An 18,770-nucleotide genomic window follows, 5' to 3' on the forward strand; every position below is an offset into this window, starting at 1 on the left:
CTTGCTGTCTCAAATGTATTTTTGGAAGAACAGAACTGCATAATTTTTTTGTTTAATGCTGCACACAGAGTATAATCAGATAGGACATAAAACTGTGTCCTAAAGATTTCAGAATTTGTTCTGTAACAAGCTTCAATAATAATAGAAGAAGCAGTGTTATTTTCATTTCCTGAGGTCTGTGCTACGAGATAAAAGAGTATGTATAGGTAAAATATAGTGACCTTCATTTTTAGTGAAAGGATTTCAGTAATGTTGGATTTTTATAGAATTTAAGGAACTTTATCAAGTTATAAACATTTTGGTTACTGTAGGTAACTTTTCTATACCTTATTTCCTCATTCAAAGACCAAAAATGTCTCCATTCCAATGAAGAGGTTCCTAAGTGTATAGTTTTTTTTTCATGTTGGCAGTCTGCTGATTTTGATAAAATATCACAAACACCAGGAAAGTGTGGGTCCCGTGATGTGTTTCTTTTGTTTTGCGGGCCTTTCCCCTTGTATCAGTATTACACATTCCACTCCCAAAGAGAAGACTGATTACAATGGAAAGCTACGTGCACACAGGGGTTTTCTTAGAATTACGGTTTTTAGTTTTACAGGATTTAATATGAACGTCGAAAATATTTGAAGACCTTGCAATTCAAATCTGCTGCTTTAGCCCCGCCTCAGTTCAGCTCTCCGGCTCCCCAGGGAGGGGTGGAAGCGGGTGGAGGGCGCTCAGTCCTTTCTTTCAGCAACATTTTTATATACTTTAGTCACAGGCTTTCCCTTGTAGCATCATGTTTATTCATGGGCTAGCTGAGTATCATTGATGTTCAGATGGAGCCTAGTTAAAATGAGATTAGGTATTTTGGATAGGTGGGAAAAAAAAAAAAAGAAAACTGCTTTGTGATAAACTTGGATTTTTTTTCTTTTTTTTTTCCTTAGAAATTTAGAAAGAAAAATGGTGCTGTTACTCTGAGGCATATGAATGATTTTCAGTGTTAAGCACAGAACTTTCCAAGTTTTTCGAAGGGGGATGGTGAGGAGTAGGGGGCGGGAGGTGGGTTACTAGTGGTAAGGAAAGCTATTTTGAAAATGTTAAATGAAACCAAAAGTGAAGTTTTTTTTAAAAAAATGAGAACTTCCAACCTCTCTTATTTTTCAAGATCTCTACATGGCCTCAGAAAACAAATTGCAGGACTCTTGTACTGATTTTACTTTCCTGAAGTCTTTTTTTTTTCCCATTTTCTTACTATGGGAACTGTTTTTAATTAAAAATTGCTGCAAACTAACTATTCGTAGGAGGCCAAGAAGGAAAAAAAAAAAAATCTCTCAACACGCATTCAACACAGATTCTTATCAGCCTAAAATCAATGCATACTTAAATCTCTCCCCTTTTGGTGTGTAAATTATGATATAGGATTTAAGCAGTATGCATTCTTTAAGCATTTAGCTTTTTGTTTGGGTTTCAGAAAGAAATTAATTTAAATTGTATGGAGATAGGGCTATAAATCTCCTTTTATTACATTTGTCCACATTAACTCATTTTCATGTGGAACACAGAACACCCCCTTTCCGAGCAAGCAAACAAAACATAAAACAAACAATGCCAGATATTCTCAAGAACAAGATTCATAAACTTACTTATTTGGATTCAGTTGGTGGGTCTCAGGATATAATTGATCTGGAAAAACAATCTCTTTTTGAAGGTAGCAGAAAACGGGGCTTTGAAAACATTTTCAGCGGAGGTAGTCATTACATATACCTTCGTGATTTCCTAAACAGGCTATTTTCCTCTTTCCTTTTTCTTCTTCCTTCCTCTTTCTTTCTTCTCTTTCCTTCCTCCCTCCCTCCCTCCCTCCCTCTCTTCCTTTCTTTCTTTTTCTTTCCTTTTTTCTTATCAATCTGAGCTTCAGTTTTCTTTTTGCATTTAAATTCTGGCTGCGTGCATCTGAACACAGGCAACTATTAATGCTTGAGACAAACTTCAGCCATTCCTTCAAGAATTTTCCTACTTCAGACAATGACAGTATCAATGTCTGGAAATGCAAAGACTGTTAAGACATTTTCTGTGTTTAGAAGCTTACCATTTGGTAACCAAGGGCAGAATACAAAACCAGCTCTTACAATGAAGCCCCCTGTGAGATGGTTGGATGGCATCACCGACGCGATGGACATGAGTTTGAGCAAGCTGGACAGAGACGCCTGGCATGCTGCAGTCCATGAGGTCACAAAGAGTCAGACGTGACTGAGCGACTGAACTGAACTCTTGGGTTAATATACTGTGCCTTTGAATATTGAAAGATGCACACCTTTCTGAAAAGTGGTCATGATGATAGTAACTAATATCTATGGAGGGTTCCCTATCTGAGGGCCAAGGTGTTACTGTTTTCTGTAGGTCAACTCGCGTCACCCTCATAATTACCACCTGAAATTGGTACTCCTAATCCCTGCAGCCTTACTGATGAGGAAACTAAGGGTTACATAAATTGTCTAAGGTCACACAGATGGTAGTTTAGTTTTAGAAGTTATCCTCTTAACCGCAGCACTTCTCTGAGACAAGAAATGCTAGTGAGGATTCTAATTCTGCCTGTGGAAATGTGTTGGTTGAATACCTACATTTTTTCCTTGGATAGGTTGACTTTGGCAGTGGCTGGAAAGTTAACCCCCATCTACCTAAACTGGTTGGACTATTTGCCTCTCAAATGTCTGACTCATTTCAAAAGGGCCCATGTGAAATTCCAAAGGATAGAATCAGAGTTGGAGCATATACCCTGGTTATCCAAAAAGAGACCGCAATCACATCTATCTACTGAAGGATGGATAGTTTCAGTATTCACTGAAGTGATCTTATCTGAAGAGTCACTGGAATTGTTGTGGAACACCATGTATAGTTATCTAAGAGTTTAATTTTTTTTTCAACTTAAAATATTTAGGTTTCCATTCAGTGCTTGACTTGTCTCAGGCCTGCTCTGTGGGAGATGGTGGTTTAATTATTTTAAACATCAGTGGGATGAGTAGAAAGACTATCCCAACTTTGGTGGGATACAAGATTAGGAGAGTAAATTAGAATCTGGTGTGATGTTGGCTTCCTTTGCAGGTAACCAATTAAGAATCATAGGGAAAAGGAAGGCAAAGAGGGAAGAGCCCTTCCAACTTCTGTTGGTTTCTCGTTGTCCTAGTTTGATGCCAAGAGACAGTCTGTCCACATCGGGTTTCCTCTTGGGACAAAAGGTTTCTTTCCTAAGCCTGCAGCCTCCTTTAGCTCCCTGTGAGGCTACTGTCTTTACAGTAAATGCCTGCCCATGACTAGCAATAAGATGGATCTCTTCCTGTGATGCATTCCCCAGCCCCAGATGCGTGTGTTCCTTTAACAGATAAGGAAGCTGAGGCTCAGAGAGGTGAAGACCAAGTCCGTGCATGCGCGTCTCCAGGGTCTGGATCTTCTGACTCCCCAAAGCCTGCTGGTCAAGGCTTTCTACTCCCCGATGGAACCCTGACAGCCACCCCTCACCCTCACTTCACTGATACTTTTTTTGTTCTTGTTGTTTAGTCACTGAGTCGTGTCTGACTCTTTGTGACCCCATGGACTGCAGCATGCCAGGCTTCCCTGTCCTTCACTATCGCCTGGAGTTTGCTCAAACTCATGTCCATCGAGTCGGTGATACCATCCAACCATCTCATCCTCTGTTGCCCCCTTCTCCTCCCACCTTCAATCTTTCCCAGCATCAGGGTCTCTTCCAATGAGTCAGCTCTTCACAGGAGGTGGTCACGGTATTGGAGCTTCAGTGTCAGCATCAGTCTTTCCAATGAATATTCCGGTTCATTTCCTTTAGGATTGACTGGTTTAGTCTCCTTACAGTCCAAGGGACTCTCAAAAGTCTTCTCCAGCACCACTATGAACCAATCTAGTTTGAAGTTTCAGCCTCCCAATTAAAAACAATGCTGAGCATTAAGGATGTGGTTGTTGTCCAGTCACTCAGTTGTGTCCGACTCTGCCACCCCACGGACTGCATCACACCATGCTTCCCTGTCCTTTACTGTCTCAGAATCTGTTCAAACTCATGTCCATTGGATCAATGATGCTATCCAACCATCTCATCCTCTGTTGTAGATCCCTCTGAAGAAGGGGAACCACCCCTGTTCTGGGGACACCGCAGGTCCCTACGCTCTCTTTTGAATTTGAATCATCTCCTAACTATCCTCTCTGCTTCCTCTTCCTAATACATGATCTGTTTTCCCGTAAGCAGCCAAGGATATTTTTGAAGCAGAAATCAGGGCACATCACTCTCCAGCTCCCCTCCCACTAGAATAAGCTTTAAAATCCATGCTTTTGCTTGAAGACTCTGTTGATCTGCTGCTTCCTGGTGGATGTTCAGCAAATTCCAGCCAAAAGAGACTTATTTGGATCCATTAACATGCCAAGCTTGCCTGTACCTTAACACCCTTGCCCATAGCAGGAGAATGCATATACAGATTCCTTCTTGATAACACTTATAAGTATTGTTGTTGTTGAGTCACTCAGTCATGTCCGACTCTTTGAGACCTCATGGACTGCAGCATGCCAGGCCTCCCTGTCCATCACCCACTTCCAGAGTTTACCCAAACTCATGTCCATTGAGTCGCTGATGCCATCCAACCATCTCTTCCTCTGCTGCCCCTTTTCCTCCTGCCTTTAATCTTTCCCAGCATCAGGGTCTTTTTCAATGAGTCAACTCTTCGCATCAGGTGGCCAAAAGAGTACTGGAGCTTCAGCTTCAGTATCAGTCCTTTCAATGACTATTCAGGGTTGATTTCTTTCAGGATTGACTGGTTTAATCTCCTTGCTATCCAAGGGACTTGCAAGAGTCTTCTCTTGTGAGTTCTTTCTTCACCACAGTTCAAAAGCATCAATTCTTTGGCACTCAGCCTTCTTTATGGTCCAACTCTCATATCCATACATGACTACTGGAAAAACCATAGCTTTGACAATATGAACCTTTCTAAGCAAAGTAATGTCTTTGCTTTTTAATATGCTGTCTAGGTTTGTCATAGCTTTTTTCCTAAGGAGCAAGCATCTTTTAATTTCATGGCTGCAGTCTACCATCTGCAGTGATTTTGGAGCCCAAGAAAATAAAGTCTGTCATTGTTTCCATTTTTTCCCATCGATTTGCCATGAAGTGATGGGACCAGATGCCATGATCTAGTTTTTTGAATGCTTGAGTATTGGGAAGTCTAAATGAATTGGAATTTGACATGGTATTGGCCTGGTTTGCAGGTAATTGATTCAGTGTCCCAAAGAAAGTAATGACCATGAAGGATGAGATTCCTAGCACTTAGTAGGACCTTTTCTGATCAACCCTGTCACAGAGAGATTCCCTTAATCATCTCAGTTAAAATTACCCCTTGCCACACACACAACCTCACTCACTTTCTATCATATACCCTGATCACTTTTTATGAAAGAATTATGGCAAGCTGGTATTGTCTTGCTTGTAGTTTATTTAAGTGTCTTCTTATCCTCAATAGAATGTATACCATGTGAGGACAAACGGCTCAGCCATCCCCTTTATAATTGTCTGCCCAATGCCTCATTGCACATAGTTGATATGCAAAATTTATCTGTTGAATAAAGGAAATTATGTTGTGCTTTTAAACTGTGGTGCTGGAGAAGACTCTTGAGAATCCCTTGGACAGCAAAGAGATCAAACCAGTCAATCCAAAGGGAAGTCAACCCTGAATATTCATTGGACGGATTGATGCTGAAGCTCCAATACTTTGGTCACCTGATGCAAAGAGCCAACTCTTTGGAAAAGACCCTGATGCTGGGTGGGATTGAAAGCAGGAGGAGAAGGGGACAAAAGAGGACGAGATGGTTGGATGGCATCACCGACTCAATGGATGTGAGTTTGAGTAAACTCCGGGAGTTGGTGATGGACAGGGAGGCCTGGCGTGCTGCGGTTCATGGGGTCACAAAGAGTCGGACACGACTGAGGGACTGGACAATGACAACAAGGACTTTCTACACTGACATTAGATTCTTACCTTGAATCTTCCCAACGATCATCTGTAGCTCCAGTTGGAAAAGAATCTATGAACCTAATAGCTGGGTGAGAATTCACAGAATGTTCTGCTAGAGCTGCTGGAAGAAAAAAAGAAAAGGAGCCTGAAAAGAATTTCTTCTGTGAAGGCAGGCAGTGCTGAGCTGAGAACTTTGCCCTCTGGGTGGTGTGAATCTGTTGGGAATCTCCGGACTTCTGATGAAAAACATTTATACTTTTCTCATTTGCTGTTTCTACCATTTCCTCTCCTTGGATCCACCGGAGGGCTCACAGCCATGAATTGTGATGTGAATTGTGATAATGCCTTGCATTTCCTGGAGCACTTTGTGTCTTGAGAAAGTGCTTTCAGGGCCGTGAATTAGCTTATTTCAAGTGTTTAGAATAACGGAAAATATGGGAACATATTAGTCTATGTTGTGTGTGTGTTCAGTCGTGTCCGACTCTTTGTGACCCCATGGACTGTAGCCCGCCAGGCTCCTCTGTCCATGGGATTTTCTAGGCAAGAACCCTGGAGTGGGTTGCCATTTCCTGCTCTAGGAAGCTGACCCAGGGATTGAACCTGTGTCACTTGTGTTTCCTGCTTGGCAGGCAGATTCTTTACCACTGAGTCTAGCTAGGACTTGTGTGATGTGTTGGGTGTGTTTGCGTGCAACGTGGGCATGTATATGAGACAGAGTCAACGAGAGAGGCAGAGACACGATAGAGATACACTGACCCCAATCAGATTGTGTTTGTGTATGTACGAAACTTCTGGTTAGGAAACATACACAACTTTTTTTTTAAGTGGGCTTTTTTTTCCCCCCTTTTGGTGTGAAAAGAGTAGCATGCGTGGAATGTAAAGATCTGAACTGAGGAGTAGCTTATAATGAGATTTTGAGCCAAACCCTGGCTCTCCCTCTTGTTTGCTGTGTGGTCTTAGGGAGGTCATTTAACTGTCCTGAACTCTTGCTTTCTTAGCCTGAGTTTGAAGTTGGCAGGTGAATGGCTAATGTGTGTAAAAATGCCTGGTATACAGTAAGTGCTCAATAAATGGAAACTGTGAGGATGACGGTGGGAAGAGGGATGGGGATGCTGGTGATGGTGCCCTGACTCTGTGCCATTTGCAAATAAAGTCATATAAGTCATGCCAAACTTTGATTTCCTCATAGTATTTTTCCTTACTTTTATTTTATTAATGTATATTTGATTTACAGACTGTGTTAGTCTCAGGTATACACAAAGTGATTCAGTTATATCTGTCTATCTATATCTATGCGTGCTCAGGCTCAGTCCCTAAATCATGTCTGACCCTTTTGTTACCCCATGGACTCTAACCACTCCACTCCCCCCCACCCCAAGACTCCTCTGTCCATGGGATTTCCCAGGCAAGAATACTGGAGTGAGTTGTCATTTCCTTCTCCAGGAGACCTTCCCAACTTAGGGACTGAACCCATGTCTCTGGTGTTGGCGGGCAGGTTGTTTACCACTGAGCCACCTGGGAAGCATCTATATCTATCATCTATTTATATATCTATCCTTTTTCATATCCTTTTCAAGTTAGAGCAAGATATTGAAAATAGTTCACTGTGAAAGTGAAGTGAAAGTGAAAGTCGCTCAGTCGTGTCCGACTCTTTGCGAACCCATGGTCTGTACAGTCCATGGAATTCTCCAGGCCAGAATCCTGCTCTCGTTCACTGTGATATATGGTAAGTCTTTGTTGTTAATCTGTTTTATGTATAATGGTGTGTGTCTGTTAATTCCATACTCCTTCCCCTCCCCTGTTCCCTCTGGTGACCATAAAGATATCTTTAAAAATATGTCTTACGTGGCTTACATAAGCATATTTCAATTTGATAAATGAAACTTGCAGTGACATATTGTAGGATTTGTGGGCTTGGGGTCCTTGTAACACGTAATAGTAGCATCAGGGCGCTCTACCATCATTTACCAGTGAGAATTATCACAGTTTCTGGTGGCCACGATTTCCCTTAATGTCTGAGTTATAAGTATCTCTTAGATATACCAAGGGCTTCCCTGGTGGCTCAGAGGATAAAGCGTCTGCTGCAATGCAGGAGACCGGGTTCCACATACCAGGTGTCAAAATTAAGAAATGACCCGTGCATGGGACACCCACGCAACCGTTCTGTTGGGAGACCATCTGTGTTCAGGGTTCGCTCTAGCTAAGAACTCGGGGGGACAGCAGGACACTGGAGTGTTCCCCTTCAGCAGTGCCTCTGCAGGGCATCTCAGCAGGGCCCCCAGGGCGGGCTGGGCAGCGCTCACTTGCTGGCCTTGACTGCTGTTGTCTATGGAGGCGCACTTTCTCCAAGTGCAGCCTGGCCCAGACTTCTGCGAGGGAGCTGTGTCAGTCCCCGGGTGAAGCCTACAGCCCCGCCTGTGTGTCTGGACGGGTAACAACAGGGCCAGCTGATCCCCGGGACACTGTACGACTTCCTCCTTAGCACGGGGCGGTGTACGTGGGTGGAAATGGCGATGCTCTAGACAGTATCTAAAAGATACCCCGTCTGGTATCTTTCTGGCCAGAGAGGTCATGGTGATGGGAAGTAAAGCTGCCTGCCTCCGCTTTCCTTGTGCGAGTGACCGCACGTTATCATGTGCCGATTTGTCTCATCAATTTCAGTGTCCAATCTCCCTGACTTTCCCTACTGAATTCCTTAACGTACGCATACCTTCCTACACTTCATTTCACTGGCTAGGTTGCCTGTGATTTTTATATGGAATTCCACAAGAATAATCATTTGTAATCAACTTTCGAGAGAAATAGCTTGCATAGCTCTATCATTAGTGAGTGGAACTGGCTCAGTTGTGTCCAAGCCTTTGCCACCCCATGAACTGTAGCCTGCCAAGCTCCTCTGTCCATGGGAATCTCCAGGCAAGAATCCTGGAGTCGGTAGCCATTCCCTTCTCCAGGGGATCTTCCTGACCCAGGGATCAAACCCGGGTCCTCCCTGCATTGCAGGCAAATTCTTAACCACCTGAGTCTACCAGGGAAGCCCAGCTCAAACTTATATTATTTTGAATTTTAATTTTATATATATGAAATAAAATGTAATTTGAATTTATATTTGTTTTACATTTTTTATAAATAGAGCTTCAACTTTTTATTCCAATTTCTATTCGCTATCTATTGACCTTATTTATTGGGGGTAAGGGCAAATTTTTATTTTATTTTTGTTTTATTTTTGGCTGTACCATGCAGCATGAGGGATCTTTGTTCCCACACCAGGGATCTAACTCCTGCAACAGAAAAGTGGATGCTTAAACACTGAGCTTCTCTTTAGGGAAGTCCCTATATGTTATTTTTTCTAAGAGAGTAGTGCTTGTTAAACTTTACTTCCAAATTTGGGTCATTTCTTAGGACTCATTACCATTTGATCTTGAGACTCAAAATCTGTGTAGATAAGCAAAAGTTAAACTAATAAACAAGGCTAACTATTTGGCAGTACACACACACACACACACACACACACACACACACACACACACACACACAACTCTATGCCTCATAACTTATCCTACAGTGGGCTGACACTTCTGCTTGAAATTAAACTAAACAGTTGGTGCACAGCACCGCCTTTAAAAGGTTCTTAAACAGAACAGTAGATGGAGACTATGACTTCTCAGTTGGCTGAATCCCAGAATTTCAGGGCTGGAATTAGATCCAAGTGATCATCTAGACCGAACGCCTGATTGTGGAGACTGTGGACTTTCTGAAACCAGAGAGGTCGTGCTTACCTGAACTACGATGCGCTGAGGATTCAGAAGTGGCCTCAGTTTTCTAACGCGTGACACTGGCTGCCCAGGTCCCACTCAGGAAGCGGCCATATCAAACACTCCAGCTGACCCCTAAGTTGCACTTCAACACCATAAACCCTGCTGCTTTTCAAATCCCTTTCTTCTTTTCCAGTTTTCCAATTTGTCCCAAAGCATGATGCTATGGATGTTGAAAGACATGTGACTAAGCTTTTTTGCCTTGAAATTAAAGACTGTCTTCCTCGCCAATTTATTTAAAGTTGAATATGTTTTAAGATATAGATCTACTTTTTCTGATTTTAAGAACTTGATGCGTGAGGAACAGAAGATCTGTAAAGTGTAACAATGTACAAAGAGGTAGATAAAAATTGTCTTTAGTTCTACCATGCAAAAATTGCTGTTAACATTTTAGCATATCAGTCTTGTGCAGACACATATATACATCAGTCTTTATATGCTTAGGGGACATATCAAGCCCCTTTTTGAATTCAGCTCTTTTAATTAAAATTATGAGTATTTCACTGTGTTCTTAAATCTTAAAATATGATTTTGAGTTGTCTGAATTATTTACACAAGTTTCTGTTTTTAAAATGAACATGAAGACATATTTGAAAAATTTTCTGGCTTCTTTGCACCTTGACTTGAACTCAAGGAAACAGTATTTTTAATAATCAATCTTGTCCCTAGTAAGATGGAGGGCTTCTGATATAAGGAAGTTAGCCATGATGACTATGTGATTACCATTATGATTTAATACTAGTTAGAAAGCTTGCACCCAGGGCTCCCTGTCTCCGTTTAAGAAAGCTTTTCCCTCTTAGCTTGAGAGCAGATCCTTTTCCCCATGTTTTTCTTTCTCTTGTATTGAGTCCAAAGGCAGTCAGCACAGCCTTGTGCAATGTCTGTAAATCAAAAGATTTTTGCAGAATTCCTACTGGGAAGAGGGAGGTTGAATTCATGTTAAGAGCTAGTGCTATCTAGAACCAGCAGTTTGGCATACAGCCAGTTAACTTACGATACCGTTTGAAGGACAAATGTTCAAGGAGAAAAGTGATATTTCATAAAGTGGGCTATGTTATGAGATGTATGTAATGTTACCTTATTTTCCTCACTGGATCGAAGAGATCCTTGGGGTCAGGTACGACCTTGTTCGTGTGTTATCCATCTTGGCAACTGACAGATTTGGTGACCAGTAGCAGTCATTTTTAAAGGCAGATTTCACAGTGGTCATCATTTTGTAACTAGGTTCTGAGTTGTCACTGTTTTTATGTGGGTGGTATGCCTTTTACGGGCTTCCCAGGTGGCTCAGATGATAGAGAATCTGCCTGCAATGCAGGAGACCTGGGTTTGATCCCTGGTTTGGGACGATCCCCCGGAGAAGGAAATGACTACCCACTCCAGAATTCATGCCTGGAGAATTCCATGGACAGAAGAGCCTGGCGGGCTACAGTCCACGGGGTCTTAAAGAATCAGACATGACTGAGCAACTCACACACCTGCATTTTATAGATAAGCTTCACAGGCATATGCTCTAGGATAGAGCAGTCACGGCCTGCCACGAGACTGTGTCCTCCACAGCACGAACACTGAATGATTCACTTCTGGAGTCCAACAGACACGTTTCCCTCCTTGCTGTCTGTGTGACCTTGAGTGAGTGAATCCACCCCTCTGGGCTCATGGGTAAGGCGGGATGGTGATAGAATCTACGTCGTTGGGTTTTTATGAGACTCGGGTGAGCTAACTCTTACATGGTGAGGGCATCATGCCTGTGGTCTCTCGGTGTTTATCACCACGATGATGCTGACTTGTTTGCTGGGTACTGAAGTCTTCCATATGTGGTGTTACTGGTCTGGAGGTGAAGAGGGCAGCGTGCCTGACCTGAAAGGGCTGAGTGAGGCCACAGTAGGGATTTGCGGGGCAGGAAGGCCTTGGGAGGGATAAATGGGAATTTGCCAATTTGAAAATAGAGGTGAGAAGGGTGCTTTTGGCTGAAAGAAAGGCACAGACATAGAAAGCGAGTCTCCAAAGGCGACGGTCTGTTTGAGGAAGGGTGGGGATCTGAGCACAGCTAGGGCTTAAGGTCTAGGGTATATGTGCGGCGTTCAGTCTCTCAGTCGTGTCTGACTCTTTGTGACCCCGTGGATCGCAGCACGCCAGGCTCCTCTGTCCATGGAATTTTACAGGCAGGAATACTGGAGCAGGTTGCCGTTTCCTTCTGCAGAGGATCTTCCCGACCCAGGGATCAGACGTGCGTCTTTTATCTCCTGCACTGGCAGGCAGATTCTTTACCACTCCTGCCTCCTGGGACATCCTAGGGGGTACGTATGAGTGTAGGGTGCGGTTGGGCTATGGTAGGAAATGGACCTGGAGAGGACGTGAAGGCCGATGGTGGAGCTTTGCTTTGTCCAGTGAGGCCCCTGGTCTCTGTCCTTTGGAGACTGTCTATTGAACTTCAGCATGGTGACACGAGCAGGACCCCGGCACGATCATTTAATTTCTCAGTGGTTTGGTTTCCTCATCCGGAAAAGGACGCAAGAGTAGTCCTCCCCTGATAGGTTTTGCTTTAGGGAATTTCATGGGATGAGGGCTTTAAACTTTTAGGCCAGCTGGTGCATCACATCACCACCATGTAGGAAGGACTCCACCAACCCTGGCTTCTACCGTCGGGCAAAGGGAACTGGTCAGGGGTGCTTCTCGGCCTGGGCAGTGAAACCGTGTGCTCGCCTTTCAGCAGGACCGCTCTGGCTACTTTGGGCAGGGTGGACTGGTGGTCTGGCTGGGAGCGTATTTGTCCGCTGAGGGGCGTGGATCAGTGGATGGGGAGAGATGATACACACTTACTGGCCGGCTGAGCTATTTTTAGCCTAGGGTGTCTGAAGGAAACGATAGATTCTCATGGCATTTTTTAAGATACAAGATTACCGTAAGCCAAGGTTATGTAACTTGCCCGGGGACACTTGATTGTGCGGTAGTGAGGCTGTGGTGGGTCTACTAAACTTTCAGCAGCTGGTGGGACCCCAAGGTCGCCAACCCTGGTTTTTCCTCCTGCCTTGACAGAATTGGAAAATCGGAAGTGATGAGCTGTGGCCCCTGGGAAAGGCACCACGCCCCGCACACATACACACCTTACCTGCAGCCAACTTGGCACCAGGACCCCAGAGGGAGGTGGCAGGGAGTCCAGTGAAGAGGCTGCCTGGGGAGAGAGAAGGTGGAGAAGGTTGAAATCCTTCCCCCAACGCCCCCACCCCGCCACCCCCCAGGCTATGTCATGAGTCTCTGAGCCTCAGTTTCCTTGGTGGAGGATGGGCAGAGCCAGAGGTCAGCATCAGAACATCTTGGAACCTCCGTGAGATGGAGGAGGGACATGGCCAGGACCAGGTGGTCGCGGGAGAAGGGGTGGTGACCCTGCCCTTCCCTACCTGGCACTTCATGTCACAGAGGGCCGAAGACATTTGTTTGTTTTCAGAATTTTTTTTTTTTTAGCCTCTTCTCACGTTGTCTTTCCTCCCTAAACTTGAGCTTGTGACCTCAGATGAATCTTCCCCTTTCCGGAGCCTGTTTCCTGTCCTGACAGTCCTGGATTCCAGGAGATATGAATCGCAAGGCATCCTTTCCTCGCTGTTCTTGCTCCGATTCCCATTAGGTGGACTCTCGGCTTCCGTGTTTAATCTCCCCCGTGAAACCTACGAGGGAGGTGAATCGCGTGTTGCTGAGGCTTCCTACTGAGCCTCCCACCCTCTGCTCCCCGCCTCCGCAAGACTTTTCTTGCTTTTCTGCACACAGTTGCTGGAGCTCCAGCTCCACTCTGCCCTCTTCACCCCCTGGGCACCATTGTCTTAAAACCTGCGGTCCTGGGATTGTTTTTCCGGTCATCATAAAAGAACCTCAAAATGCAAATGCAGGATGTCCCCAAATTACCAAGTTCACTGGGGCTCTCAGTACCTGTTAGTTTTTTGGTGTCTTTTTTTTTTTAAAGAAAGGTTAAAATTCATCTGAATCAAGACTGGAAAATAAAGCCTGAGGTGTTAGGTTATTCCGAAAAGACTGTTAACACCTGTTGGCTAAGTGCATTAAACTGCTTTGAAATGAGTACTTGTGTGTACTATTTTAAAAATCGCTTGCTATGAGGGTGATTTAAACCTATTTTTTTCTGGACTCAAAACTTCACATTTGTCTGTTGAAAAAAATACTGTGCTTGAAACAAATAAACATTAAAGTATAGTTTATTGTATTTCCAGGCATTCGTCTGAAGGGAAAATATGTCAAGACATTTATAGTCAGACACTGAAAACTCCGCCTTAATTTGCTCCATTGTATTTCCAGGGAGCCCAGCTATATATAATATCATCAGGCCTCCCAAGGCCTCCTTGAAGGGCCACCAGATACTCCTGGTACAATAGGAGATTGGGGGAGGTGGGGAGAGAAGGCTGGGGAATGGTTTCCAGTCCTAATTCTATAGTTCCTGTGATTTTTTTTTAACAGGGTCAGGGGAAAAGGAGACGAGAAAGGACTCTGCTGTTACTTTTAGTTTTGCTTTGATTTTAAAACTGTTTGGGCTTCCCTAGTGGCTCAGCTGGTGAAGAAACTGCCTGCAGTGTGGGAGACTTGGGTTCTATCCCTAGGTTGGGAAGATCCCCTGGAGAAGGGAACGCTACCCACTCCAGTATTCTGGCCTTGGAGAATTCCATGGACAGTATAGTCCCTGGAGTGGCAAAGAGTTGGGCGCAGTTTCACTTTTAAAACCATTTAAAAAGGAACGTTCATGATACCCTGAGTGTGTAGGATGGGACTGCATTAGCTCATTCATCCCTCAATCACCTATTGAATTACTATGGGCTCAGTGGCAGAGGTCTACCAGAAAGCCCTGCCCTCAGGATGCACACAGCCTAGTGGGGAAGCCAGTCAGCTGAACGTCTACTTAGGATGGACAGGTCTGGGCTGTTGAGAGCAGCGAGGAGGAAGTTATCCTAGCAGGGACTGAGGTGCTGAGACACACACGGCCATTCACACTCCAAGTTGCTTGCGTTACAGCATCAATGGTGACCTCAGTATTCATATTTGTTGTTGTTGTTTGGAGGTAAGTGTGGATTTGTGAAACCATCACTATCATCTATTCCATAAGCATATGTTTTATTGTTGTTATGTTAGTCACTGAGTTGTGTTAAACTTTTTGTGACCCCCATGGTCTATCCATGGAATTCTCTAGGCAGGTATACTGGAGAGGGTTGCCATGAGCATATTTACCACCTCCAAAAGTTTCCTCTTTATTATTATTTTCTTTTTGTGATAAGAACACTTAAGGTCTTAATATTTATGTTTTAATCTAGGGCACTGCTAACTTTTAGACGACACCCTGTGTCCGATGATCTTTAGAAGAGCTGAGCTGGTTTGTTGTTGTTTAGTCGCTAAGTCGTGTCCGTCTCTTTGCGACCCATGGACTGCAGCATGCCAGGCTTCCCTGTCCTTCAGCATCTCCTGGAGTTGGTGTCCACTGAGCATGTCCATTGAGTTGGTGATGCTAACTGAGCTGCTTAAACATCCCCAGACAGGGAGATCATTCGTGCAGCATTCATGCCCTTGTGATGGCTGCAACCAGGTCCTTTAATCTGCTATAACCTAGACCTTGGGTGAGGAAGAAAGAAAAGGGGACTCCTCTGAGACTACTTAAAAGTCAAGATGTGCAAAAATAATCCTTTGGGGGGCCCTCGGCCATGAGAAATTGTGCGTAGGGTAGAATATTTCATCCTTACCAAGGAGTTCACCGTATTAATGTTTATAATTTTTTTCTCATTTAATGAATCTTAACTAAATAAAAATCCCCCTCTTCCCACTATGAGCTAGACAATATTAAGAGACATTTAGGAAGAAAACAGGTCATACAAAGCCTTGAGTGATTAGGAATTCATAAAACTAAAGGCAGGGAGCTGGGTGAGAGAAGAGCAGTATCTCAAAAACTCAAGATCGGGAACAATGATGATCACAATGTGTGTTTACTGAGTGTCTCTGCCTGTCAGCCTCCCAGCTGAGTGCTTTAACCTTACTGCCTCAATTAAGCTGCATAGCAATGCAGTCAGTAGGGTCATTATCCCCATTTTCCAGATGAGGGAACTGAGCCTGAGAGGGGCTTTTTGATTAGCCAAGGGTTTCACAGCAGGCAAGAGTCACACTGCGGCTTGATCCTGGGTGCACCCAAGTCCAGAGCTGATCTTCACCTTCAATTCTAACTCTGCAAATGGTGTCCCACTTTACAAGTGGGAAAACTGAGGCCCAGGGAAGTTCAAGCAAGTTTCAGGTCATAAGATGCAGCACAACTAGAACCTTATCATTGGTGATGACTTCGTCTGGTTCTTCAGTGAGAACCAGTGTATGTACAAAGAGAATCTATCATGAGTTCACATAATCCTGGCCTTCTTGAGGTCAGGAACCATGCATGGCTTATCATTGTGCCAGCAACATGAAACTCAGGGCCCGGTGCAGAAGTGATGCTAGAGACCTTTCTTGACTGGATAAAGGCTATGAGAAAAGAAGCAGGCCCAGAAGTTTAAACACAGCTGTTAAAAACTAGGGGCTTCCCTGGTGGTTCAGATGGTAAAGAATCTGCCTGCAATGTGGGAGACCTGGGTTCGATCCCTGGATCGGGAAGATCCCCTGGAGAAGGGAAAGGCTACCACTCCAGTATTCTTGCCTGGAGAATTCCATGGACAGAGGACACCGATGGGCTGCATCCATGGGGTCACAAAGAGTTGGACATGAACGAATAACTAACACTTTCACTTTTTATTAATAACTGAGCTCCACACAGCGAGCACAAGGCCTGTCCTTCTAAGCCTGGCGGCCTATATGTTATGCTTATGTGAATTATTAAAAAGGTCTTCTCACTGGGTAAGCCTTTTTGTGCAAAAGGAAAACTTTCTGGTCTTTCTGGCAGACACTTGCCCCTAAGGGCTTGGCAAAGTGTTTGGAATTTCAGACCCTCCTCCTATTTCCCTGGCAGATTGCCTTTTCCGCAGTATGGAAATTGCCCAAATGTACAAATAAGACTATTTCTTAAAAAAAGTTAGTCACCTAGTGTCTAACATAGGACCTAAAATCTGATGGATACTCATGATACATCAACTGAACACATAAATAATTTTTTTTTAATTTGTAATTGCTTTATTTTTTTCTTTTTTAAATTATGAATGTATGATAACACACTTACAAGAGACTTGGAAAATACAGAACAAAGTTACATATAGTTGCACTATATACTACAATTATTTTTTTAAGTAGATACTTTAAGATTTTTAATTGGAGTTTCAATATCAAAAACAAAAATTCATAGGAGGAATATACAAAAAAGTAGGATATACTGAAAATCACCGTGAACCAATTCAACATAGCTAAGATTAACACAGCAGGTTTTCACACAACAGCAGGTTCTATTCCATCCAAGTTCCCATAGACTATAAACCAGGAGACACTGAAACATATCCAGTAACATAAAACAAGGTACAAAAACTTCATGGTCTAAAGGTATTGAAATCATACAGAGCCTGTTCTCTTATCACTGTAGAATTAGAATTTTAAAGGCAGTGCTAAAATGGTCTCCTGTTATTAGAATATAATGAATACAGTAGAAAGTTTCAGCATGTATCATGGAAAAGGTTGGATTTGAACTGGTCTCATAAGGGATTCTAGGATGTGGATGTGTTGAGGAAGAAAAAGGGTATTCCAGTTGCAGGGAACAGAGGCCTGAGGTGTGGGTCTGGGGCAGGGATAGGATGCGGTCGGCTGCGCTCTGCTTGGGGAAGTCTCTGCCGGTATACCGAGAGTTGCCTATGTTTTTTTAAAGATTTATTTATTTGTTGTTTTTGGCTGCACTGGGTCTGATGGCTGCACTCGTGGGCCTTCCCTAGTTGCGGCGAGCGGGGGTTCCTGTTCACTGTGGTTCTCGGGCCCCTCGGGGTGGCCTCTCGTGTTGTGGAGCTCAGGAGTGTGTGTGTGTGGGCCTCAGTAGTTGTGGCACGCAGTTAAGTTGTCCCAAAGCACGTGGGATCTTCCCGGACCAGGGATTGAACTCGGGCCCCCTGCCTTGGCAGGGAGATTCTTTACTACTGGACCACCAGGGAAGCCTGGGAATTGCCTCCGTAAAAGAGGCACCATTCTATTCTCATTGTGTTTCTTGCTTGGGCCCCATGCCCACAGAATACAGTCATTTTAATGGTATTTTGAAAACATCACTCAGGTTGCTGAATGCAGAATGATTTGGGAGGATTTAATAGCAGGTGCAAGAAGACAAGTTAGAGAAGGCTATTGCAGGTTTTTGGGTAAATAGTAATAATGAATTGGATCACCCTGAAGCCCATAAAGGGGTCAGATGAATGTGGAGGGACAATGGTTGGCGATGCATTGCCGATGGAAGGCATTAGGTAGGGGAGGTCTTGAGCCTAACTCTGAGGTCCCAGGAATAAGAGGAGGGACCCTTTCCAGATGTTATCTCTACTCATTCTTGCCAATAGCGCACATCTGTGTCTTCCAGCCCCAAATCAGTGTGCAGTTCAATGATGTTCACCATCTCTGCTTTCCAGAATCCATGGGAAATAGCAGTTAACAGCATCTGCCACGTCCATCAATTTTGTTGAATTCCTCCGTAGCCTTCCCTGCCTCCCCTGAGGTGTGCATTTCCCAAGCCCCTTCCCTTTGCCTACTTTTGATGAGCTTCTAATTTCATAGCATCTTCATCACTTATCAGTTTGTTCAACATTCGTCTTTTTTTTTTTTTTTTTCTTAAGCAAGGATTGATTAAGAGTTTCTTTTCGTCCCTATTTCTGAGTCTCATTATTTCCCTGTTTCTTCTTGGTTATTAGTGGCCCTGTTTTCTCTCAAGTGCCTCTTATCTTTGAAAAGCCCTTGTGATTCTCTTAAGCCCATTTGCCATTTTGCCAGCCTGTCTTCCTTTTCCCCATCAACCTTAATTATGGTGTTACGGTTTTCTTTCATCCCCTCTTCCCTTCAC

General features: G+C 43.8%; 1 protein-coding gene across 9 annotated transcripts in view; it reads left to right on the forward strand.

Annotated features, from left to right (window-relative positions):
* LDB2 (LIM domain binding 2) overlaps positions 1-18,770 on the forward strand; it is a 454,166-nt gene that overhangs the window by 4,311 nt on the left and 431,085 nt on the right. The window lies entirely within an intron of this gene.

The sequence above is a fragment of the Muntiacus reevesi genome, chromosome 22, assembly GCF_963930625.1.
Source record: "Muntiacus reevesi chromosome 22, mMunRee1.1, whole genome shotgun sequence".
In the NCBI taxonomy this organism is placed as follows: Eukaryota; Metazoa; Chordata; class Mammalia; order Artiodactyla; family Cervidae; genus Muntiacus; species Muntiacus reevesi.